At 41.5% G+C, this 25,975-nt stretch overlaps 1 protein-coding gene across 2 annotated transcripts in view; it reads left to right on the top strand.

The window, feature by feature from the left end:
• The window catches only part of LOC108699365 (synaptic vesicle glycoprotein 2A), a 92,083-nt gene that overhangs the window by 13,456 nt on the left and 52,652 nt on the right, over positions 1 to 25,975 (top strand). Inside the window, exon 1 of one of the 2 annotated variants that reach the window (XM_041573502.1) lies at positions 18,337 to 18,420. The exons of the other annotated variant lie outside the window; for it this stretch is intronic. The gene's annotated coding sequence lies outside the window, so the exon portion shown is untranslated. Of the gene's footprint in view, positions 1 to 18,336; positions 18,421 to 25,975 lie in introns of those variants that run through there. 2 annotated transcript variants of the gene reach the window in all.

Below are 25,975 nucleotides of genomic sequence, written 5' to 3'. Positions count from 1 at the left end.
AGGGAGAGATGGTGCCTATAGTAACAGTGGGATGATAGTCTCTGGGAAGGGTGTGTGGCTGTGGGATAGCAGATATAGTAGGGAGAGATAGTGCCTATAGTTACAGTGGGATAATAGTCTCTGGGAAGGCGAGTGTGGCTGTGGGATAGCAGGTATAGTAGGGAGAGATGGTGCCTATAGTAACAGTGGGATAATAGTCTCTGGGAAGGGACTGTGGGATAGCAGGTATAGTAGGGAGAGATGGTGCCTATAGTAACAGTGGGATAATAGTCTCTGGGAAGGGAGTGTGACTGTGGGATAGCAGGTATAGTAGGGAGAGATGGTGCCTATAGTAACAGTGGGATAATAGTCTCTGGGAAGGGAGTGTGACTGTGGGATAGCAGGTATAGTAGGGAGAGATGGTGTCTATAGTAACAGTGGGATAATAGTCTCTGGGAAGGGAGTGTGACTGTGAGATAGCAATTATTTATGGCAGTTATTTAGAATGTACCCTCTGTACCTCTGAGCCCATATGCTGGATTATGTAGGTTTTGTAATGGATCAGTATGCCACATTCTCATTTGTGTTATTGAATATCTGTCTTTTTGCAGCTTATATCACTGAGCTACCACTGGCTTAGATAAAGTAGAAACCTTGTGGTTTAGTTTATACTACTTAGTTATCATTAGAAAAAGGCTATAGATACATGGCATAGTCTCCAGTGATCGATCATACCAAGTAATGCAATAAACCAAATGTTATAAGTAGCATACATTTACATATAGAATGGGAATGGGCCGGCTATGCGAGCCAATTTGCTTTAATTTACTACTATGTTCCATGTTCCTGTTATTACTAGTCGTTATGCATGCTGATCGTTACAGAAACAAGCATCGAGAGAGTCGCAAATGTTGCTTACATAAAGGCAAATAATTCCTGGTGAGATTAGAAGAACATGTGTTATATATATCTGTTATATATCCGAGGAGTGCTAAAATCTCTACTGTTTCTGAGCTCCGGTGTTATTACATTGCGATTGTGAAGTGGTACATGTTGTACGCTGGGCCCCAAGGGATCAAACAGTACAGACAAAATCAAGATTTCCAGGTGAGCGCAGTGATGCTCTCAGAGGCCTGAAGTGCCGAGATAGACTTCTAACGATTCACTACAGGGAGGCGTTTGGCTCTGTGTGTGTGTGTGTGTGTGTGTGTGTATATGGGCAAGCAGAGATATTATATTGGCTCCTTTGCAACAGACAGAGGCAAGCAGAGATATTTTATTGGCTCTTTTGCAACAGACAGAGGCAAGCAGAGATATTATATTGGCTCCTTTGCAACAGACAGAGGCAAGCAGAGATATTTTATTGGCTCCTTCGCAACAGACAGAGGCAAGCAGAGATATTTTATTGGCTCTTTTGCAACAGACAGAGGCAAGCAGAGATATTATATTGGCACCTTTGCAACAGACTGAGGCAAGCAGAGATATTATATTGGCTAATTTACAACAGACACTGAGGCAAACAGATATATTGGCTCCTTTGCAACAGACAGAGGCAAGCAGAGATATTATATTGGCTCCTTTGCAACAGACTGAGGCCAGCACAGATATTATATTAGCTCCTTTGCAACAGACTGAGGCCAGCAGAGATATTATATTGGCTCCTTTGCAACAGACTGAGGCAAGCAGAGATATTATACTGACTCGCTTGCAACAGACTGAGGCCAGCAGAGATATTATATTGGCTCCTTTGCAACAGACAGAGGCAAGCAGAGATATTGTACTGACTCCCTTGCAACAGACTGAGGCCAGAAGAGATATTATAGTGGCTCCTTTGCAACAGACAGAGGCAAGCAGAGATATTATACTGGCTCCTTTGCAACAGACTGAGGCCAGCAGAGATATTATATTGGCTCCTTTGCAACAGACAGAGGCAAGCAGAGATATTATACTGACTCCCTTGCAACAGACTGAGGCCAGCACAGATATTATATTGGCTCCTTTGCAACCGACAGAGGCAAGCAGAGATATTATACTGACTCCCTTGCAACAGACTGAGGCCAGCAGAGACATTATAGTGGCTCCTTTGCAACAGACAGAGGCAAGCAGAGATATTATACTGGCTCCTTTGCAACAGACTGATGCCAGCACAGATATTATATTGGCTCCATTGCAACAGACAGAGGCAAGCAGAGATATTATACTGACTCCCTTGCAACAGACTGAGGCCAGCAGAGAAATTATAGTGGCTCCTTTGCAACAGACTGAGTCAAGCAGATATATTATACTGACTCCTTTGCAACAGACTGAGGCAAGCAAAGATATTATATTGGCTATTTTGTAACAGACTGAGGCAAACAGAGATTTATTGGTTCCTTTGCAACAGACAGAGTCAAGCAGAGATATTATATTGGCTCCTTTGCAACAGAGTCAGACATAGGCAAGCAGAGATATTACTGTATATTGGCTAATTTGCAACAGACTGAGGCAAACAGAGATATTTTGGCTCCTTTGCAACAGACAGAGGCAAGCAGAGATATTATATTGGCTAATTTACAACAGACACTGAGGCAAACAGAGATATATTGGCTCCTTTGCAACAGACAGAGGTAAGCAGAGATATTATATTGGCTCCTTTGCGACAGACTGAGGCAAACAGAGATATTATATTGGCTCATTTGCAACAAACAGGGGCAAACAGAGATATTCTATTGGCTCCTTTGTAACAGACAAAATTATCCCCGCACACACTTCCTGCTGTGTGTATACAGTATATGTGGGTCACCTGACCAGGAAGTTGATAGATTCCACATAAAATGGCTTCCTATGTATGTATGTGTAGAAATCTGACATTCCAATTTATTTTTTGGGAATCGCTCTATTCTGGTCCCTCATCCAGTCACCCGCAGTGATTGCCCAGTCTCCTCTCCCAAATATTTTGCACCTGAATTAATGTTAAAGTTTGAGTGTGAGAATCACCAAAATTAATGCAGTAGTGAACCAGTTTAAAAATAAAAAGTCATTTATAGGACAAAAACAGCCTGACACATTTCATGCCTAGCAGGGCACTTACTCAAAGGCATCATTTAAACTTTTATATTTTTTGGGGTTGTTCTCTGGTTGTCAAAAATGATGGACAACTCAAGAAAAAATGGTAATATAGGTATGGGATCTGTTATCCAAAAACCCGTTATCCGGAAAGCTCAGAATTACGGGAAAGCCATCTCCCATAAATCAATTGATCAAATATTAAATGGTACTTAATAATCTCAGCTGTCAGTCATCTATACCCCTCCTCTATGCCTCAGGCAAATAGGTGGGGCAGTCAATTGTTTTCATTTTTATACTCCTCACATTTCCGCGCCACTCCCTCCTTACCATCTGGACATGGGCATGTCCATTTCTGGCACATAAACAAGATCTTGGGATGATACAAAGCTTGCCATACTTGCAATATTTTACCTCCATTAGACCCATAAAAGCAGATTGCTGACTGGCTGCTATGGGTTACTGCACCAAGGCAATTTTTTCCCAATGGGCCCCAAGCATACAAGGTCGAATAGAGAGAATATAGAGATTTTTCATATTTTAAAAAAAATCAGCTTGTAGAAATAGCAGTATATGTATATGTATCTACACATTTATAAATATTAAGACAAGTGACATACTGCTTTACAAGTTATTTTCTTAAGAATCATTATATTCATACAGAACTAGCGTTAAAGGGGTAGTTCACCTTCCAAACACTTTTTTTCAGTTAAGTTGTTTTCAGTTTAGTAACCAGAAATATGCTAACCAGAAATGCTTTTCATGTTTTAATTTTTTTAAATTTTTCCAGAAATGAAGTTCAAAGTTTAAAGGGGACCCGTCACCAAAAAAAATTAAACCAAATCCTATTTTATCATGCTAGTCAAGCCAAATGAACTTTAATTAGACTGTATAAATTATTTAAATCGTGTTTCCATCAGTCTGGGAACTCATAATTATAGCAAGCAGGCAGCAGCCATTTTGTGGACACTGTTATTAAGACAAGCCTTGTATCATCTCAGAATCTTGTTTGTGCACCAGAATGGGGGACCCGATGTCCATCCCCAATGCCCTGGCTACACAATTAAACGATGAAGCGAAAGGGGGAATGTGGGGAGAGCAGTGACATCTAGGAAGTGCTGAATGGAAAGTGAAAGTAATTGCCTAAGGCATACAGGAGGGGCAGGCAATATTTGATTGACAGCTGAGATTTTTAAATGAGTTAACAACAGCTATGAATGCTTTAATAAAAAAAAAGAATTTGGATTTCATGTTTAATTTGAAAAGGACTTTTAATATACAGCATTTTATGCCTGGGTGACTGGTCCACTTTAATGTCCCTGTCTCTGGAGTTTGAGTCTGGCAGCTCAGTAATTCAGGTGCAGATTCTGAACTGTTAAATTTTGCTGCATTTAGCTGATACAATTAGTTGATACATTTCTCAGCAGCATCTCTGGAGTATTAGCAATTATTGTATCAATTCTAACAGCTGCCTTTAAAGGGCACCTGTTGGGTAAAAATGTTATCCCGAATCAAAGGTGCGGGCTAATAGAGCCTGCATTCCGGTTGGGGATAACAGTCGTTTTTTTAAAAAAGAAATACCCTCCACCAGCGCTAGGCTACCCACACCGGGAGGCCTTTTTTGGTCACTCGCATGCACATACTGTGTCGGACTGGCCCATCGGGATACCAGGTAGCCTAGTTCTGGCGGAGGGCATTTAACCCCCCCCACCCGAGCTGCTTTAGAAAGACATAAGAAGGTGATATAAGAAACTTTACACTTCAATATTACGAAAAACAGTCACAAACAGAAAATAGAAAGAAATTGGAAAAAGTCTTTATTTCTGGTGAACAATCTGAAATCAACTGAACCGAAAAAAGTATTTAAAGGTGAATAATGCCTTTAAACAATCTTCAAAATCTTGTACGGGGTCAAATATGATCCTGGCAACTATGGTTTGAACATGCAGGTTGGACTCCTTTAAAGGAGAAGGAAAGCTACAAGACAGTTTATTGCCAACAGATTAGCCACAATAGTGCAAGCTAGAACGCTATATTTATTCTGCGGAATGCTTTACTATACCTGAGTAAACAGCTCTAGCAACTGTCTGTTTGTTTAGGATAGAAGCTGCCATATAAGCTTGGTGTGACATCACTTCCTGCCTGAGTCTCTCCCTGCTTACTTACAGCTCTGAGTTCATATTACAGCAGAGATGGGAGGAGGGAGGGGGAGAGGAGCAAATTGAGCATGCTCAAGCCCTGCCCTGGAGGTTTATGCTGAAAACAGGAAGTCTGATACAGAAGCCCATGTATACGCAATAGAATAAAAGACATGCAGTGTTTCTTTTGACAGAGGACTCAGAGCAGCATTACTTTGAGGGTTTACTGGTGTATTTATATAGACCTTTCTGATAAGGTTTACTTAATTTTAACCTTTCCTTCTCCTTTAATAACACTGGGCAAATTAAACCTCCCTCAGCAAGTCTTTTATCACAAGCAGCTAAGCAGGAGCATACAAATTAACAGTTTTGTTTCTATTTTAACAGTACAGATATGGGTTCTATTATCCAGAATGTTCGGGACTTGGGGTTTTGTTTCTGTAATTTGGATCTCCGTATCTTAAGTCTAAGAAAAAATAATAATTTAAAGGGGTGGTTCACCTTTATATTAACTTTTAGTATGTTATAGAATGGCTAATTCTAAGAAACGTTTCTATTGGCCTTCATTATTGATTATTTATGGTTTTTGAATTATTTGTCTTCTTCTTTCCAGTTTTTAAATGGGGGTCACTGACACCATCTAATAACAAATGCTCCATACGACTACACATTTATTGTTATTACTACTTTATGCTACTCATCTTTCTATTCAGGCCTCTCCTATTCATATTCCAGTCTCTTGTTCAAATCAATGCACGGTTGCCATGGGCGTCCACAGAGGGGGGCAAGAGGGGGCAGTGCCCCCCCCCCTAGGACTGTGCGCGGTTTTTCCAAGTCCAAACCCGCCAATGGCTAGTTTTGGGCTAGTTTTAATAGGTGCCGCAGGTTTGGACTTGGAAAAACCGACCAATGCCCAAATAGTAGCACGCACTGCTGGCTGCACCTGCCTGCACGCCGCCAGCCAGCCGGCAGCCGCAGGATAATTACGAACGATACGTTCTTAAAAGGGGCGGAGCCGGAGACTTGGGATTATCAGACTCAGACTAGAGAGGGCTCAGGGGCAGGCTGGAAGAACATGCAGCGAGCGTCCCTCAGGAGGAAGGCGGCTGCGTGACGTCATGATGCAGCACGCCGACGCCTGGGCCTGTCTCTCTGGGTCCTCCTGGAGAGACTGGAGTTGGACACGACCACGACACGACGACGACGACACAGTCTGTGCCGCTTTGCGGGACTTGTGAGTAGCTGTCTGCGACTGTGCGTTGTGTTTGTGTCTTTCTTATTTGTATGTACTGTAGGGCTGTTGGGCAGTATTGGGATCCTGTCATTGCCCGGTCCCCAATAAAACAATATTCGGTTGGGTGTGTCACAAGAGGACTCAAATGCTCCTTTATGTTGTACAGGGAACAGTAGATTTCTGATTGTAAGCCCACATACAGTAAGATGTTCTGAAGCTCTTCTGTTGCTCTTCTGGATATATTGTGTCTTGACTGGCACAGTTTTTATGAACACACATTTATAAGCGCTCAATGTATTCGCAGTACTGTCAGTACAGTTATGGGACCTGTTATCCAGACTGCTTGGGAGTTTTCCAGATTTGGGATCTTTCTCTAATTTGGATCTCCATTCCTTAAGTCTACTTAAAAAATCATTTATTATTTAAACCCATTATGATTGTTTTGCCTCCAATAAGGATTAATGATATTTAAGTGGAGATTGAGTACGGTTTTATTATTTCACGGAAAAAGAAAATGAAATTTAAAAATATGGATTATTTGGAAAAAAAATGGAATCTATAGGCGACAGCCTTTCTGTAATTCAGAGGTTTCTGGATAACGGATCCCATAGCTGTATCCTTTGATGACATAAGCTTTTGGACGTGTACAGGTTACCTGCCCATTGTTCTGTTGCACATGCGAGTGGCGCTGTGGTTGTGCGCACGTAATTCATTTGGCTACGACCTCCTACTAAGGGGGTTACAGTATTAAAGGGGAATCCAACCCCCTGGCGCTAACACCTCACCTCCCTCCTCCCCCCCACCTACCTCTCACCTCAGGCTATTGCCCCTAAGTTGCTACTTACTCCTCTGTCCCCTCCAGCGACGTTCACAGGGGCCATCTTCTCTTCCAACCGCTTCTTCCTGTATGCTGCTCTGTCGGCGGCGAATGCGCAGTAGGATGCCGGTACTACTGCGCATGCGCACAAAGTTTCCGAAGTTCAATCGCCGAACTTCGTGAACTTTGTACGCATGTGCAGTAGTACCGGCATCCTACTGCGCATACCGGCATCCTACTGCGCATGCGCCACCTAGCGCCGCCGGATCCCGAAAGAAGAGGTTTGAAGAGAAGATGGCCCTGTGAACGTCGCTGGAGGGGACTTACACAGAGGGGTAAAACAGGTGAACAGTAAATGTTATCTAATTGGTTGTGTTATTGTTTCTTAGCAAACTTAATGCCTTGTGTTACCCCTTTTATTTACAGTGCCAACCAGGCAGTACCCAAAAGAACCCAATATTATTTGCAGTACCAGTCAGCCATCAGTCTGGGAAAAGTACAGACACTTAATTGATCTGATAACCATATTATTTTACTTTATTTTATAACGATTTTTCAATTTATGAATTGGGCTACTTTTGGGCTACTTTTAAAATGGCTTTTGGCTACTTTTTTGGCTAGTTTTTTTATGGTCTTTGCCTGGTTTTGAAATGAAAACCTGGCAACCCTGATTGCAGTCTGCAGCCTTGTACTTGTGAGTTCTGGGGGTATTTATACAATACTTGCCCCTGTGCCATCTGTTTGTGTGTTCTGCTGGTATTTATGTATGTACTTGCCCCTGTACCATCTGTTTGTGAGTTCTGGGGGTATTTATACATGTACGTGCCCCTGTGCCATTTGTTTGTGAGTTCTGGGGGTATTTATGCATGTACTTGCCCCTGTACCATCTGTTTGTGAGTTCTGGGGGTATTTATACATGAACTTGCCACTTTGCCATCTTTGTGTGAACTAGGGTTGCCACTTGTCAGACAACCGGTATTTTGAAGGGTTGCCCGGGTCAAAACTTCCTGGATGGTTTTTCAAATTAGGGAAACTGTGCAGGATTCCCTTGATTGACCCGGCGATCGGCTGATCGCCGTGGCATAGCTCCACCCCCTGATGGCAGTGACACACCCACCTATCTCACAGGCCCGCCCACAGATGCCTCCTTGCCCCACCCTGGAAAATTTTCTGCGGACACCCATGACGGTTGCTAAGGTAATTTGGACCCTAGCAACCTGATGGCTGAAATTGCAAACTGGAGAGCTGCTTAATAAAAAGCTAAATAACTCAAAAACCACCAATCATAAAAAATGAAAACCAACTGCAAATTGTCTCAGAATATCTCTCTCTCTACATCATACTAACAGTTAATTTAAAGGTGAACAACCCCTTTAAACATTAATTAATCCCAAAATTATTGTTTTGCCTCCACCATGGATTACAAATATCTTAGTTGGGATCGGTTGCAAAGTGTTGTTTCATTATTACATAGAAAAAGGAAATCATATTTAAACGTTTGAAATTTATGATTAAAATGGAGTCCATGGGAGATGACCTTCCTGTAATTCTGAGCTTTCTGGATAACGTGTTTCCAGATAACAGATCCAATACCTATTACCATTTTTTGTCAAGGTGTCCATCTCTTTTCACAACCAGAGAGCTATTCCTATCTATTAGGGATGCACCGAATCCAGAATCCTTCTGCCCGGCCGAACTGAGTCCTAATTTGCATATGCAAATTAGGGGTGGGGAGGGAAATTGTGTGACTTTTTGTCAGAAAACAAGGAAGAAAAAATGCTTTCTGCTTCCTACCCGAAATTAGGGTTCGGATTCGTTTCGGTATTTGGCCGAATCCTTTGGGAAGGATTCGTGGGTTCGGCCGAATCCAAAATAGTGGATTCGGTGCATCCCTACCATCTATCCCAAAAATATAAAATTGTTAAATTCTAGATCCTGCTGCACTGCAGGCAGTATAGTAGGGGGAGTCACCTTTTGTGTGTTTGAGGGAGAGCTCACACTGCATACGTAGGCAGAGGGAAGAGGCAGGGGGGCTGCGTGGGTGGGACCGTGGGAGTACCGAGCTAGCTATGTGCGTAGAAAGAGAAGTTGGTGTTTCGACTTTTGCCGCTGTTACTGATGTCAGCACTGAAAACGAAACAGCTCAGTATTACTTTGTGTGTATATTATACCTTAATATGGAGAGAAGCAACTGTGTACCCATCTAAATGATATTTATAAGTGATATTTGTTCTAATAGTCCCTACCCAAAAATTTGAATCAAATTCGAATCGAGTTTTCTCACTGAAAAAAACTCAATGTCAGGAAGGCAATTAAAATATTCAAATGCAGTGGCGTAACTATAGAGGAAGCAGACCCTGCAGTTGCAGGGGGGCCCGGTCTGTGGGGTCTGCTTCCTCTATAGCTAATAAAAACCTCTTCCTCTCCAACCACTCTTTTTACCGACGAGGAAGGCAGAAGAAAGTCGGGTGGGAGTGGGCAGAGGCGGGGCGGGACATGGGCAGAGGCATGGCGGGACATGGGCGGATGCGGGATGGGAAGTGGGTGGCAGGATGGGGGATTGGAGTGCGCCAGGCCCCTCTAAGATTTTTTTGCAGGAGGGCCCTGCGCACTCTACTGTTCAAATGGTTCAACGGACCTCCTCCATTGACTTGTAAATGAACTCGGCTGATTTTAGGTGGTGAATATTTGAATTAGAACTGTTTCCATGGTCAAAGTATGATAAATGTCACATTCAAATTGACATTCGCATTGGGGGATTAAAATTCAATTGTGTGAATTCTGACAGCAAAAAACTATTCAAAACAAACAAACAAACAAACAATTCAAAAATTCTAATTAGAATTTACTATTGGACCCTTAATGAATCTGCCCCTTAATGTTGGCAACAATGCTCATGTATAATCAGGAGAAAGTCAGAGAGAAATCTAGCCAAGATGAGTTTGCCTTTGATTGTAATCAGACTGGTGCATATTCTCCAGTACAAGGCTAGCACGATGCTTGACTTATATCAATTAACACTTCAGCAGGTCTTTCAGAACAAATAAAAGCCATTTAAGAATGAGTCAGAGTGAGGCTAACGCCACACTAGGCGATAGCGCCGCGATTTGACTCGCGGCGATCTTTTTTCTATTGTCGCTCGAAATCGACTAGCGAGGCAATTTCGAGCGACAGTAGAGAAAAGATCGCCGCGTGTGTTTTACGCTGGCGATTTTTCGCGATTCCCCATAGACGCCAGCGCAAAAGTTTCCCCAGCGATTGCGGCTTAAAAGTCGCGGCGAAAAGTCGCCGCGAGTCAAATCGCGGCGCTATCGCCTAGTGTGGCCTTAGCCTAACACCGACGACAGCTTCTGCTCTCAGGAGGTAATGAACAGAAATTGTAAACATTGTTAGGAGCATTTCGCTGGCCAGTGCATGATCTCTATGGCATTTTTGGTTTGTTTTTGTTTTTAGGGATGCACCGAATCCATTATTTTGGATTAGGCCGAACCCACGAATCCTTCGCAAAGGATTCGGCTGAATATAATTTTCCTCCCCACTCCTAATTTGTATATGCAAATTAGGATTGGATTCAGTTCGGCCAAGCAGAAGGATTCGGCCGGATCCGAATCCTGCTGAAAAAGGCCGAATCCCGAACCAAATCCTGGTGCATCCCTATTTTTTTTACTAAAGACATAAAATGATGCAGTCCAAATAAATGGACCAAAATGGAATACTGCAATGGGCAGCCTCTCGTGAAAAGCTCTACCTCAAAGATATTATTACTTTTATTTAGAAAATGCCCCCTAGCGGTTTCCTTTATTGCTCATAATCATTACAACACACAGTAACAAAGCTTATTTGTGAAAGGTTCTGACTGTTGACTGTCCTCAATTTTTGTCAGTCCCCATCTCAAGGTTACATGTGGCAGCCATGACAGTCAGCCCTAATCAACAAATCAATGTACATGGCTCTTTACATCTTTACATCAAGGTTAAATGAGGCAGAGATGGTCACAAAGGCCTTCCCAGAATGCTTTTGTATTGAACGTGGAGCTCTAGACCATTCTCTATCACAGCACTTAAAAGACTTAAAAGAAAATAACACAGAGAATATGAAGCAGATGGTAGATATGAAATGGAATATGGATTCTTTGGGATATGCCATTTCTTGTCCTGTATCAAAAAGGGGTCTCTAAAGGGTTTGTTGCCTTCCAATTAGCTTTTAGTATGATATAGAGAGCGATATTCTGAGACAATTTGCAGTTGGTTTTTATTATTTGTAGTTTTTGAGCTATTTAGCTTTTCATTCAGGAGCGCTCCAGTTTGTAATTTCAGAAATATGGTTTCTAGGGTCCAGATTCCCCTAGCAACCATGCACCGATTTTAATAAGAGACTGGAATATGAATTGGATAGGGTCTGAATAGAAAGATGGTTTAATGTAGTAATAGTAATAATGACAATAAAAAATGATAAAAATGCAATAATACAAAGTAGCAATAGCAATACATTTGTAGCCTTATAAAGCATTTGTTTTTTAGGCGGGGTCAGTGACCCCCATTTTGAATGCTAGAAAGAGTCAGCAGAAGAAGTCAATTCAAAAACTATAAAAAAGAAGACCAATTGAAAATTTGCTTAGAATTAGCCATTCTATAAAATACTGAAAGGTGCTGGGGAGTCCTTGTCTGATTAGTAATTAGTTCAGATTCCTTGGTTGATGCAGCATGCATGTTTGCTGATTATTCCTCAAATATGTAAAAAAGCAGAGTATAACCATGCCAGCTATCATTATTATCCCCCCAAGAACTCCTGCTTAGGGGGGGTTCCCCCGATTTATACCACCCTAAAGTAAGCTTTGCTGACACAGCTCTTTATGCTGCCGAGACTATTTCCCACTCTGTGTCCAGCGAAGTAATAGAAAAGACACATTTGTGACAGGAGGGAGGTGTGAATGCTGAGCCTGAGACTGCAGTAATATCAAGGAGAACCAAGGGCATGGCCAATAGATTTCTGAATAAACTGCTGCCAGTTCAATGTTGGAACTACAACCCTACCAATCACTTGAATCTTGGGGAAGTATGGAAACCATTAACCCCATCACTGAATTTAGACAGTCTACGCTGGACACGGTTATTGTTTGGTTCAGCTTTTATTGCCACAAAAACTAAAGGACAATATGTAAAAAAAATACAATTCTAAAGGCCTGGAACTTATCCGCAATGTCAGTGCACTGGATAAAGACTGTGATCCATCCATCACTACTGCAAGTGCAGAGATGTGTCCCTAGAATGCTCCAGAGATTTGCTGTATTCGTGTAACAATTTTGGATGCACCGAATCCAGGATTCAGCCGAATCCTTCTGCCCGGCCGAACTGAATCCGAATCCTAGTTTGCATATGCAAATTAGGGGCAGGAGAGAAATCACGAGACTTTTTGTCACAAAACAAGGAAGTAAAAAATGTTTTTCCCTTCCCACCCCTAATTTGCATATGCAAATTAGCATTCGGATGGCATGGCCAATAGATTTCTCGATAAACTGCTGGCAGTTCAATGTTGGAATTACAACCCTACCAACCACTTGAATCAATTAGGATTCGGATTCAGTTCGGTATTCGGCCGAATCTTTCAAGAAGGATTCAGGGGTTCGGCCGAATCCACAATAGTGGATTCGTTGCATCCCTAGTAACAATGGACAGACACAATATTTAAAATTTTTGTGGTTCTGGCTGTCTATGGAGAATGTTTCTGGGAATGCAAATTAACGTGCAACTTCCCTCTCTTATTTCATGTTTTAAACAAGGAAACAAAAGAAATAATACCTACTAAAAATCCTTAAATAGAATTCATTGTACAGGTATGGGATTCGTTATGCGGAAACCCGTTATCCACAAAGCTCTGAATTAAGGAAAGGCCGTCTGCCATAGACTTCATTTTGTCCAAATAATCCATTTTTTTTCCTAATAATAAAACAGTAGCTTGTACTTAATCCCAACTAAGATATAATTAATCCTTATTGGAAGCAAAACCAGCCTATTGGGTTTATTTAATGTTTACATGATTTTCTAGTAGACTTAAGTTATGAAGATCTAAATTACAGAAATATCCCTTATCCGGAAAACCCTAGGTCCCTAGCATTCTTGATAATAGGTTCCACACTTGTAATATGGCAGTTTATACTATTAGTTCTAGGTGCAGGGTTTACTCCAGGTCTACTAATCTTTAACAACCACCTAGCATAATTTTTAGTCTTTGCATCTGAATGGCTGCTATTGGTTCTGAACCTTAATCAAACCTTCACCTGTTACTATATTACCCTCAGCTTTACCTTGCCCCTTACAAAAGATAAAAAGAGAGTAGCATTGGAGTTCCTCTGTGACTTCTAATATGCTTATAATACACAAGAGCCATGAATATTCTGTAAATTATATCCTTATAAACGGTGATGTCGTCGGTTATAATCAGAGCTTAGTAATGTCATTTCTGTCACATGACTCACTGAGTATGATAAATAAAGTACCCCCTGTTTCAAAATATGAGGATATTAGAAGCCATCTCGGAGTTTCATGACCTGTATAAAAACACTTGACCTTCTAGCTTCTGTGTTTTTATATGGTCATGGAACTCCTCGGTAACTTATAATATCCTTATGTTTTACAAGAGGGGGTAGTTTATTCACTATATAATGTTAAGTAGGAGTACATTATCCCTTATAAGGGTAGGGACACACTGGGCGATTTGGGGAGATTTAGTCGCCTGGCGACTAATCGCAGCGACTTTTCTCCCCGAATGCCTCCCCTCACTCTGCGCCTGGATAAAATGAAAAATCGCCTGCGCTAATCACACACGGCGATTCGTTTTCCGAAGTCGCCCGAAGTTGCCTCACGAGGAAACTTCGGGCGACTTTGGAAAACGAATCGCCGCGTGTGATTAGCGCAGGTGATTTTTCATTTTAGCCAGGCGCAGAGCGAGGGGAAGCATTCGGGGAAGATTGGTCGTGGAAAGTCGCGGCGATTAGTCGCCAGGCGACTAAATCTCCCCAAATCGCCCAGTGTGTCCCAGCCCTAATACATGAGTGATACTCAGAGTTCCCTGTATAACTCAGCCTGCAGTCTTGTGTATTTATATGGTGACAGAACCCCTCAGTGACTTCTAATATCCTTATCATTTACAGTAGGGGGTACATTATCCCTTATAATACATGAGTCATACTCAGAGTTCCCTGTATAACTCAACCTGCAGCCTTGTGCCTTTATATGGTCACAGAACCCCTCAGTGACTTCTAATATCCTTATTATTTACAGCGGGGGTACATTATCCCTTATAATACATGAGTGATATGCAGCGTTCTCTGTATAACTCAGCCTTGTGCCTTTATATGGCCGCAGAACCGCTCAATGACTTCAAATATGCTCATAATTTATAGTATGGGGGTACATTATCCCTTATAATACATGAGTGATACTCAGAGTTCCCTGTATAACTCAGCCTGCAGCCTTGTGCCTTTATATGGTCACAGAACCCATCAATAACTTCAAATATGCTTATAATTTATAGTATGGGGGTACATTATCCCTTATAATACATGAGTGATACTCAGAGTTCCCTGTATAACTCAACCTGCAGCCTTGTGCCTTTATATGGTCACATAACTCCTCAGTGACTTCTAATATCCTTATAATTTACAGTAGGGGGTACATTATCCCTTATAATACATGAGTGATACTCAGAGTTCCCTGTATAACTCAACCTGCAGCCTTGTGCCTTTATATGGTCACAGAACCCATCAATAACTTCAAATATGCTTATAATTTATATGGTTGTGAAATTCCTGTGACCACAAAGCCTTTGAATTTTCATCAGGTGAAACATAAACCCTTATGATAATCAATATATATGCACACACACACATACACGCACACCTTCTACACATCTGAAATTGACTGCATAGTAAAATATGTTTCCTCTAGATACTGTATGTTTTCTGATGTTTTTCCATAGCCACATCATTCAGTCCATGTATCTGCATGTTTCTTAATCTTCAATTTCTCCGAGATGCCATCAAGCTATGGAACTACAGACTGGGATTCTGGGTAATGACATTTTACACAAAGCACAGAATTGCATTTACACTGCTTTTGAAGCCAATAGATGTATTGTTCTCTGTTCATATGCCTGACAAGTAGTTTCTGATTGAGTTTCTGGCTAAGGAAAACCTTACATTTAAACAGATTTGTGGTTTGGATGTCAAGTACCTTCTTGCCAGAATAACCTCATTTTCTCTGATTAAGCGTGTGGATTTTATAGAGTTTTTGCCTCTTTATTAAACCGCTTACTCTAGAAGAAAAGCATTTTTTTTACCATTCAAAAGAGCAATACTAAACCTGCAGCTGCTTTGTCGTAATGTGGATTTCCAAGTATTCAAAGTTAGCTGTTCACTGAGGCCTCTGGGACAGGTAGTTTGCCCCAAATCACTAACCCGTATAAACCAATTAGCAATTATATCAGTTAACCTTAACTGCCATTGAAGACATTTAATACATAAATAGTTAATATATTCTTTTAGTACAGGTATGGGACCCATTATCCAGAATGCTTGGGACCTGGGGTTTTCCGGATAATGAATCTTTCCGTAATTTAGATCTCTGTGTATTACATCTACTAAAAATCATTTAAACATTAAATAAACCCAATAGGCTAGTTTTGCCTTCAGTAAGGATTAATTATATCTTAGTTGGAATCAAGTACAAGCTACTGTTTTATTTTTACAGAGAAAAGGGAAATCACTTCTTAAATTTAAAATTATTTCATTATAATGGAGTCTATGGGAAACAGCCATTTCTGGATAATGGGTTTCTGGATAACGGATCCCATACCTGTACAATGTAGGGTCAGCAGTATTCTAGTGTAGAAAGAACCTCACGGCACACAGGTCTGCATGAAGTTTTCAGTGATTTATTGAAGCGGAGTGCACAGCAACGTTTCGGGGTCACCCCCTTTGTCAAGCATCCGTATGCTTGACAAAGGGGGTGACCCCGAAACGTTACTGTGCACTCCGCTTCAATAAATCACTGAAAACTTCATGCAGACCTGTGTGCCGTGAGGTTCTTTCTACACTACTGCTTTGGGGGGTTGCCGAGCCTCCACCCACATGCACCAGGCATATCTTTGCTGACCTAGAAGGTGGGTGTGCTAATCCACACTACATTGCTTGGAACAGCAGTATTCTAGGTCATTATGTATCCGAATGTTAATTTTTTTTATATTTGTGTTTATGAATAATTGTATAATTTTTGTTCTAAAGATCTCCAATTTTGCACTTAAAGGGGTGGTTCTGCCTTTTAACTTACAGTAGGTTATAGAATGGCCAATTCTAAGCAACTTTTCATTTGGTCTTCATTATTTTTTTAATATAGTTGTTGAATTATTTGCCTTTATCTTCTGACTCTTGCCATCTTTCAAATAGGGGTCCCGGACCCATCTAAAAACAAATGCTTTGTAAGGCTACAAATTTATTGTTATTGATACTTTTTATTAATCATCTTTCTATTCAGGCCTCTCCTATTCATATTCCAGTCTCTGTATGGTTGCTTGGGTAATTTGGACTGTAGCAACCAGATGGGTGATACTGCAAACTGGAGAGATGCTGAAAAAAAAAGCTAATAAAAAGCCAATTGCAAATTATCTCAGAATATCATTCTCTATGTAGGGTTGCCACCTTTTCTAGAAAAAAATACCGGCCTTCCTATGTTTTTATGGTTTTTCCCTATACTTAACATTGCAATCATGCAACATTTTTACCGGCCAGGCTGGTAAAATACCGGCCAGGTGGCAACCCTATCTCTACATCATACTAAAAAGTTAACTCAAAGGTGAACAACCCCTTTAACTTTCTTCTTTCTTGAAGGAGAGGTTGCAAAGGTCCCTTTGCTTAGCAACCAGGGAACTCTTAAGCAGGCCACACATGGGCCCGTGTGTGTGGCCATCCGACGGGCTTCCTCGATCTATATGTGGCCAAAAGTCGGCTTTGCGACCGCATCTGTTTGTTGATGTGGTCCTGCGATCCAACCGCCGGTATTGCCTGCATTATGATCCGATCATTGGGCCCTAGGGCCCACGATCAGATCAGTCCGATATCGCCCAACTCAATGTGGGCATATCGTGGAGAAATCCGCTCATTTGGTGACATCGCCAAATGAGCGAATCTCTACACGTATGGCTACCTTAAGGGTTCTATTTATCATGCTGTGTAAAAAGTGGAGTGACACATGACCGCTAATGTTGCTCATAACAACCAATCAGATCTTTGCTTTTGTGTTCTAACTGTTGAAACCTAATGGTTGCTCTGGACAATATCACCGATAAAGCTTCAGTCCACTTTTTACACAACATGATAAATAGGCCCCTAAGGGTGGTGGCAGACAGGGAGACTAGTCGCCCAGCGACAAACCTCCACTACTGCGGGCGACTAATCTCCCCAAACTCCATTCCCGCCGGCAAGAATACAAATTGCCATTGGGAAACGCTTCGGATTTCCGAAGTCGCCTCACGAAGCAATTCACATGCCATCCCGCCGGCGATTAGTCGCTCAAAGTAGTGCCGATTTGTCGCTGGGTGACTAAACTCCCCGTCTGCCACTACCCTAAGATTAATGGAGCATAGCTGTTTTCTCTGTTTTGTTGGTTGTCGCTCAAACAACCAAGAAGCTGTTGAAATGAATGTAGGATGAACAAAAGACCACTGGAATTAACAATAAAAAATAGACTAATAGACTAACAATACATTTGCATTTCGGTTATAGGGGTCACTGACCCTGCCTGCCAGTGAAAACATGAAATTGAATTGTTAAGAGACCTGCAATATGGCAGACAGTACTCAGTACAGCACAGTGTATATTTGTAGGCTGCTACCACAGAACTCTTGATAAAAGAAAACCCACAGAAAAGCAAAGTGCCTGCTAATTAAATGGATGATAATGCAGAATCTGGTGGTAGAAATGATTGGTTAAAAGGATTGATTAAACGCTTGTCTTTACAGGTTTTTATCACTGACTGGGGTTGTCATGGAGACAGGCTGGGGAATCTCTGTAATGCTAACAAACCCATGATTTATCCCATCCCCACCCCCTCTCCTTGCGCTTTTAAGATGCTTATTTTTCTCCTAAGGTGGAAAAGTAGACTTGTTTTATTGAGGGAGATGGAAAATGCTTTTGATGGAAAAGGGTCAGCTGGGTGAGTAAGACTCACGGCAATGCCGTGAATGTGTCATTGCACAAAATGGCCCCTCAGGAACAGTTGACGTTGTTGTGGCTCTTCATCAGACTAAAATGTTCCTTGTGTGGCTGAAACCCCCCATAGACTGTTCTTACTACAGCTTGTGGGTCTGTTATCCAGAATGCTCGGGACCTGGGGTTTTCTGGATAAGGGATCTTTCTCTAATTTGGAGCTCCATACCTTAAAGGGGTGCTTTCAGTATGTTTAGAATGGCCGATTCTAAGCAACTTTTCAATTTGTCTTCATTTTTTTAATAGTATTTTTAATTAGTATTTTTTTTTAAATTTTTAACTTTTTCTTATGACTCTTTCCAGTTTTCAAATAGGGGTCACTGACTCCATCTAAAAACAAATGCTTTGTAAGGCAATTGTTATTGCTACTTTTAAAGTCTTTCTATTTAGGCCCTCCAGCATTCATATTCCAGTCTCCTATTCATATTCCAGTCTCCTATTCAAATCAGTGCATGGTTGCTATGGTAATTTGAACTCTGGCAACCAGATTGCTTAAAGGGGTTGTTCACATTTAAATTAACTTTTAGTATGACGTAGAGAGTGACATTCTGAGACAATTTGCAGTTGGTTTGAATTTTTTATTATTTATGGTTTTTGGGTTATTTAGCTTTTTATTCAGCAGCTCTAGCAATCTGGTTGCTCGGATCCAAATAATTAGCAACCATGCATTGATTTAAATTAAAGACTGGAACATGAATAGGAGACGGCCTGAATAGAAAGCTGTATGGCTAAGGTCACAATGTCCGATAAGTCGCCTGCGATTTTTAAAAGAAAGTAGCGGCGTCAAGGCGATCGCCTTTGTGCAGAAGGAAAGTTTAGAGCGACATTTACCAGCAAGCGATTATCATCCCATAGTGCTGTGCGCTACGTCCATACGCTGTTTGTCTGTACTGTAGCGTTGTTATGTTGCGTCTGGACGTCAGCGCGAAAATTTCCATATTATCGTGACTACTATTCTTTGTGTCTGTTTGTGGGAGATTTTCGTGCTTCTCTGTGTACATGCTATTTCTCAGCTACCAAAAAGGGTCTCTGCGCATTATAAAGCTACAGGTTATCTCGAATTGCGCTGTGTACATATTAGCTCGCAATTTGCACAACTACTTGTCGCCAGGACTCTTTTTAAAATCGCAGGCGACTTATCACCCAGTGTAACCTTAGCCTAACAATATATTTGTAGGCTTTCTGAGCATTTGTCGTTTAAATGGGGCCAGTGCCCCCCATTTGAAAGCCGGAGAGAGTCAGAAGAAGTAGGGAATTAATGAAGACCAATTGAAAAGTTGCTTAGAACTGGCCATTCTATAACATACTAAAAGTTAACTTGAAGGTGAACCACCCCTTTAAATAGCAAACTGGAGAGCCGCTGAATAAAAAGCTAAATAACTTAAAAAACACAAATAATAAAAAAATGAAAACCAATTGCAAATTGTCTCAGAATATCACTCTCTACATCATACTAACAGTTAACTGAAGTTAATTGAAGTCTGCTTCAAAATCATATAAACATTAAATAAACCCAATAGGCTGGTTTTGCTTCCAATAAGGATTAATTATATCTTAGTTGGGATCAAGTACAAGGTATTGTTTTATTATTACAGAGAAAAAGGAAATTGTTTAAAAAAAATAATAAATTGGAATTATTCGATTAAAATGAAGTCTACGGGAGATGGCCTTCTAGTAATTCTGAGCTTTCTGGCTAACAGGTTTCCAGATAATGGATCCTATACGTGTATATTTATTTATACGATGACTTTATTTCTGCTTGCACGGCAAAACTTGTTTTTTGTTTGTCATGTGACTGTATTTCCAGCTAGGGGTGGCAAGTTCTATGCTGCACACACTCTGATCCAAACCACATGCTTCATATTTCCCATTTCATGTCACTCTACAGTTTATTAACAGCTTTGTGTTTGCCGAATCTGTGAAATATAACAAGTGGGACTGGGCAGCAGCAGCTTCTGGAAACGCAAGTCAAACAGCGGCTAATGGTCCCTTCGTTAGTATGCAGTGCCAATGCTTTGTCGTTACCGATGTGCCACCAGCAGGGAAAGGGCTGTATTTCCCCAGTTCTACTGCAGCTTTCGAATGACTCATTATTTTTCCTACAATATTATCACTCAGTATGTACTGGCGCAGGGATACGTTATTTAACGCCGCTACTTGTTGTTGTTGGTCGTGGTGCGATTTCAAGAAACGTGAAGCCGAAGGCACATTTCATAGAATTATGTTCTAATAAAAAAATTCCTGTTATTTGAGTTTCAGCTTGATGCTTTGTTGGTGTCACGTCTGGGTCGGCCCTGGAAATAAATGGATAGACGCGTGTGATTTCCTGGAACTCTAAAGGGTAAACAAACCCAAACTGATAAAGGTATATCGGTATAGAGAGCAATATTTTTTTTCAATCTCATAGGCTACCTGCTGGGAGTTGGAGAAGCGGTAGCTCACGTTACCTTAGCCAATGGTTTAGTGAGAATTCTGGGAGTTGTACTGCAAAACTTTTAACAAAATCTTAAAGGGGTTGTTCACCTATGAATTAACATGTATGATGATGTAGAGACTGATATTCTGAGACAATTTGCAATTTGTTTTCTTTTTTATCATTTGTGGTTTTAGAGTTATTTAGCTTTTTATTCAGCAGCTCTTCAGTTTACAATTTGAGCGATTTGGTTGCTAGGGTCCAAATTACCCTAGAAACAATGCACTGGCTTGATTAAGAGACTGGAATATGAACAGGAAAGGGTCTGAAGAGAAAGATGAGTGATGAAAAGTAGCAATAACAATACATGTGTCGCTTTACAGAGCATTTGTTTTTTAGATAGGGTCAGTGACCCCCGTTTGAAAGCTGGAAAGAGTCAAGAGAAGAAGGCAAATAATTATAAAAAAAAACTATAAATAAAATAAATAATGAAGACCAAATGAAAAGTTGCTTAGAATTGGCCATTCTATAATATTTATATCTTTTTTTTTTTTTTATGATGTAGTCCTTACATTTTTTTTTTATTTTTGCCTGAAAACAATACGCATGCTTTAGTAATTTAAAGTAACTTTGGGGAAAAAACTCAGAAGGATAATAGGGAGTTCTGGGGGTTATAGGCCAGACAGTGCTATATCATATAAATAATAGGCACCCACAAAATTTTGAAGAAGGCCCCAACACCACTTTAAAACTATAGATTGCCGTAATTATGTTACAGGTATGGGACCTGTTATCCAGAATGCTCAGGACATGGGGGTTTCTTTAAAATGGATAGGGATGCACCGAATCCACTATTTTGGATTCGGCCGAACCCCCGAATCCTTTGCGAGAGATTCGGCCGAATACCGAAACGAATCCGAACCCTAATTTGCATATGCAAATTAGGGGTGGGAAGGGGAAAACATTTTTTAATTCCTTGTTTTGTGACAAAAGTCATGCAATGACCATCCCACCCCTAATTTGCATATGCAAACTAGGATTCGGATTCGGTTCGGCCGGGCAAAGGATTCGGCCCGAATCCTGCTGAAAAAGGCCGAATCCTGGCCGAATCCCGAACCGAATCCTGGATTCGGTGCATCCCTAATAATGGATCTTTCTGTAATTTGGACCTATAAAATCATGTAAACATTAAATAAACCCAATAGGCTGGTTTTGCTTCCAATAAGGATTAATTATATCTTAGTTGGGATCAAGTACAAGCTACTGTTTTATTATTACAGAGAAAAAGGTTATTTGGGTTATTTGGATAAAATGGAGACTATGGGAGATGGCCTTCCCGTAATTCAGAACTTTCTGGATAATGTGTTTCCGGATAATGGATCCCATACCCTTACGTTTTCACTGCCCCCCCTTGTTGGACTGCGAGTGCCATGCATAGCTCCGTGCTTGTAGGATTTGGCCGGGTTTGGATCACGGCTGAACAAACAGATTATTTGTATGACGAGCGGCAGATCCTCGCTGCGGCCACTAGCCTCATGCAGGGACCCTGAGCTGACACTTAGAGATGAGATTGAAGGTGACAGAATCTCTATTCAATTACAGTGTCACCCAGGAAAATATGTGACTGCACCAAAATATCATTATTATAATTTATAAAGAACCGGCATATTCTGCAGCGCTGTACAACAGAAATGCATTAAACATACACATAACATACACCATACATGCCCTCCATGCAGACATATAGTCAGGGGAGGAGCTGAGGATGCAGGGAATTGTAGTCTTATCAACTGCTGCTCTTTGCTGTATTCCTATGTGTAAGTATATGATCATATCAGCAAGAATGGGGGCCTGAATGTGATGTTTATTTGGTACTGTGTCTGTTCCCGATTAGGAGATGAATAACCTGCATATACTGCAATTCAATAGCCTGGGGCAAGACATTTACATATTGCGTACAATTCCCTTGTGGGTGCTGCCATAGTAGATTACAGAATATTCAATGGGGAGGATGGGTTTGCAAATTCTTGTACATCAATAAATATAATTTGTTCCTGTACTGAAGTAGGTCAGACTGTCTTCAGTTCTGGAGTTTTATTTTCTTCTCAAACCCTGACTATGGGAAGAGACAATAAGTGTCAAGAAGAGTATATTTCATCCTGCCAAACAGAGAACCACTGCCCTGTCTATGGTCATGCAATGGGACTACAAATATCAGCATTCATTGACAAATGGAGTTACTTCAACAGTAGTTGAATGGCAGGAGGTTGAGCTGATGTAAAAGGTCCAACTGTCACTGTTATGTGTGTGTCTCAGGTAACTTCTTAGCTATAATCTAGAATACTATGAGAAATATAATCCCTTCCCAGAGATTATTATCCCATAGGCACCACCTCTCCCTACTATACCTGCTATCCCACAGTCACACTCCCTTCCCAGAGACTATTATCCACTGTTACTATAGGCACCATCTCTCCCTACTATACCTGCTATCCCACAGTCACACTCCCTTCCCAGAGACTATATTATCCACTGTTACTATAGGCACCATCTCTCTCCTACTATACTGCTATCCCACAGTCACACTCCCTCCCAGACTATTATCCACTGTTACTATAGGCACCATCTCTCCCTACTATACCTGCTATCCCACAGTCACACTCCCTTCCCAGAGACTATTATCCACTGTTACTATAGGCACCATCTCTCCCTACTATACCTGCTATCCCACAGTCACACTCCCTTCCCAGAGACTATTATCCCACTGTTACTATAGGCACCATCTCTCCCTACTATACCTGCTATCCCACAGTCACACTCCCATCCCAGAGACTATTATCTACTGTTGCTATAGGCACCATCTCTCCCTACTATACCTGCTATCCCACAGTCACACTCCCTTCCCAGAGACTATTATCCACTGTACTATAGGCACCATCTCTCCCTAGCTATACCTGCTATTCCCACAGTCACACTCCCTTCCCAGAGACTATTATCCCACTGTTAACTATAGGCACCATCTCTCCCTACTATACCTGCTATCCACAGTCACCACTTCCCTCCAGAGACTATTATCCACTGTTACTATAGGCACCATCTCTCCCTACTATACCCTATCCACAGTCACACTCCCTTCCCAGAGACTATTATCCCACTGTTGCTATAGGCACCATCTCTTCCCTACTATACCTGCTATCCCACAGTCACACTCCCATCCCAGAGACTATTATCTACTGTTGCTATAGGCACCATCTCTCCCTACTATACCTGCTATCCCACAGCCACACTCCCTTCCCAGAGACTATTATCCACTGTTTACTATAGGCACCATCTCTCCCTACTATACCTGCTAATCCCCACAGTCAACACTCCCTTCCCAGAGACTATTATCCCACTGTTACTATAGGCACCATCTCTCCCTACTATACCTGCTATCCCACAGTCACACTCCCATCCCAGAGACTATTATCTACTGTTGCTATAGGCACCATCTCTCCCTACTATACCTGCTATCCCACAGTCACACTCCCTTCCCAGAGACTATTATCCCACTGTTACTATAGGCACCATCTCTCCCTACTATACCTGCTATCCCACAGTCACACTCCCTTCCCAGAGACTATTATCCACTGTTACTATAGGCACCATCTCTCCCTACTATACCTGCTATCCCACAGCCACACTCCCTTCCCAGAGACTATTATCCACTGTTACTATAGGCACCATCTCTCCCTACTATACCTGCTATCCCACAGTCACACTCCCTTCCCAGAGACTATTATCCCACTGTTACTATAGGCACCATCTCTCCCTACTATACCTGCTATCCCACAGTCACACTCCCATCCCAGAGACTATTATCTACTGTTGCTATAGGCACCATCTCTCCCTACTATACCTGCTATCCCACAGTCACACTCCCTTCCCAGAGACTATTATCCCACTGTTACTATAGGCACCATCTCTCCCTACTATACCTGCTATCCCACAGTCACACTCCCTTCCCAGAGACTATTATCCACTGTTACTATAGGCACCATCTCTCCCTACTATACCTGCTATCCCACAGCCACACTCCCTTCCCAGAGACTATTATCCACTGTTACTATAGGCACCATCTCTCCCTACTATACCTGCTATCCCACAGTCACACTCCCTCCCAGAGACTATTATCCACTGTTACTATAGGCACCATCTCTCCCTACTATACCTGCTATCCCACAGCCACACTCCCTTCCCAGAGACTATTATCCACTGTTACTATAGGCACCATCTCTCCCTACTATACCTGCTATCCCACAGTCACACTCCCTTCCCAGAGACTATTATCCTACTGTTACTATAGGCACCATCTCTCCCTACTATACCTGCTATCTCACAGTCACACTCCCTTCCCAGAGACTATTATCCACTGTTACTATAGGCACCACCTCTCCCTACTATACCTGCTATCCCACAGCTACATCTTGTTTTTCTAAAGCATCGATTGAAGGTCATTTATGCCCACGTGTGGAAACTGCAGGTCTCCAAGCTCCAGGAGAGGTGTCTTTAATACTCCCTTGGTTACAGGCTACTTAACCAGTTACAGTAAAAGCACAGGGAAAGTTTGTAGAAAAGAGCTTTGTTCAACGGAACTTAAGTCTGGAACTAAATTCATTCCCCGACATTAATCACCAAGCTGTCACCAGCATGTGGCCGCCCACACTAATATTTAAAGGCACGAAAATTGCTCATGGGATTGGATGTCACCTTGTTAGATTATTTAAAACACCTATAATATGCAGTGTCCTGGCACCCGCAGGGGTTCAGCTTCAATCATAATGTTATGATGAATCCTGCAGCTTCAACCCACCATCAATGAGCAAGAGTACAAAAAGCACAGACTGACGTCTTTGTCCAGTACAGCTGACACTTCTTTTAAACACAAATAAAACCTGTATACATTTTTTATTATTCCCTTTAAAGGGATTCCCTTTTAAAGTATCACTCAGGTATAATAAGGGATACTGTACCCCCTACTGTAAATGATAAGGATATTAGAACTCACTGAGGGGTTATGTGACCATATAAAGGCACAAGGCTGCGGCTG

The sequence above is a fragment of the Xenopus laevis genome, chromosome 8L, assembly GCF_017654675.1.
Source record: "Xenopus laevis strain J_2021 chromosome 8L, Xenopus_laevis_v10.1, whole genome shotgun sequence".
NCBI classification, from domain to species: domain Eukaryota; kingdom Metazoa; phylum Chordata; class Amphibia; order Anura; family Pipidae; genus Xenopus; species Xenopus laevis.
The sequence above is the reverse complement of the archived record's forward strand: the minus strand, read 5'-3'. Positions and strand labels throughout refer to the sequence as shown.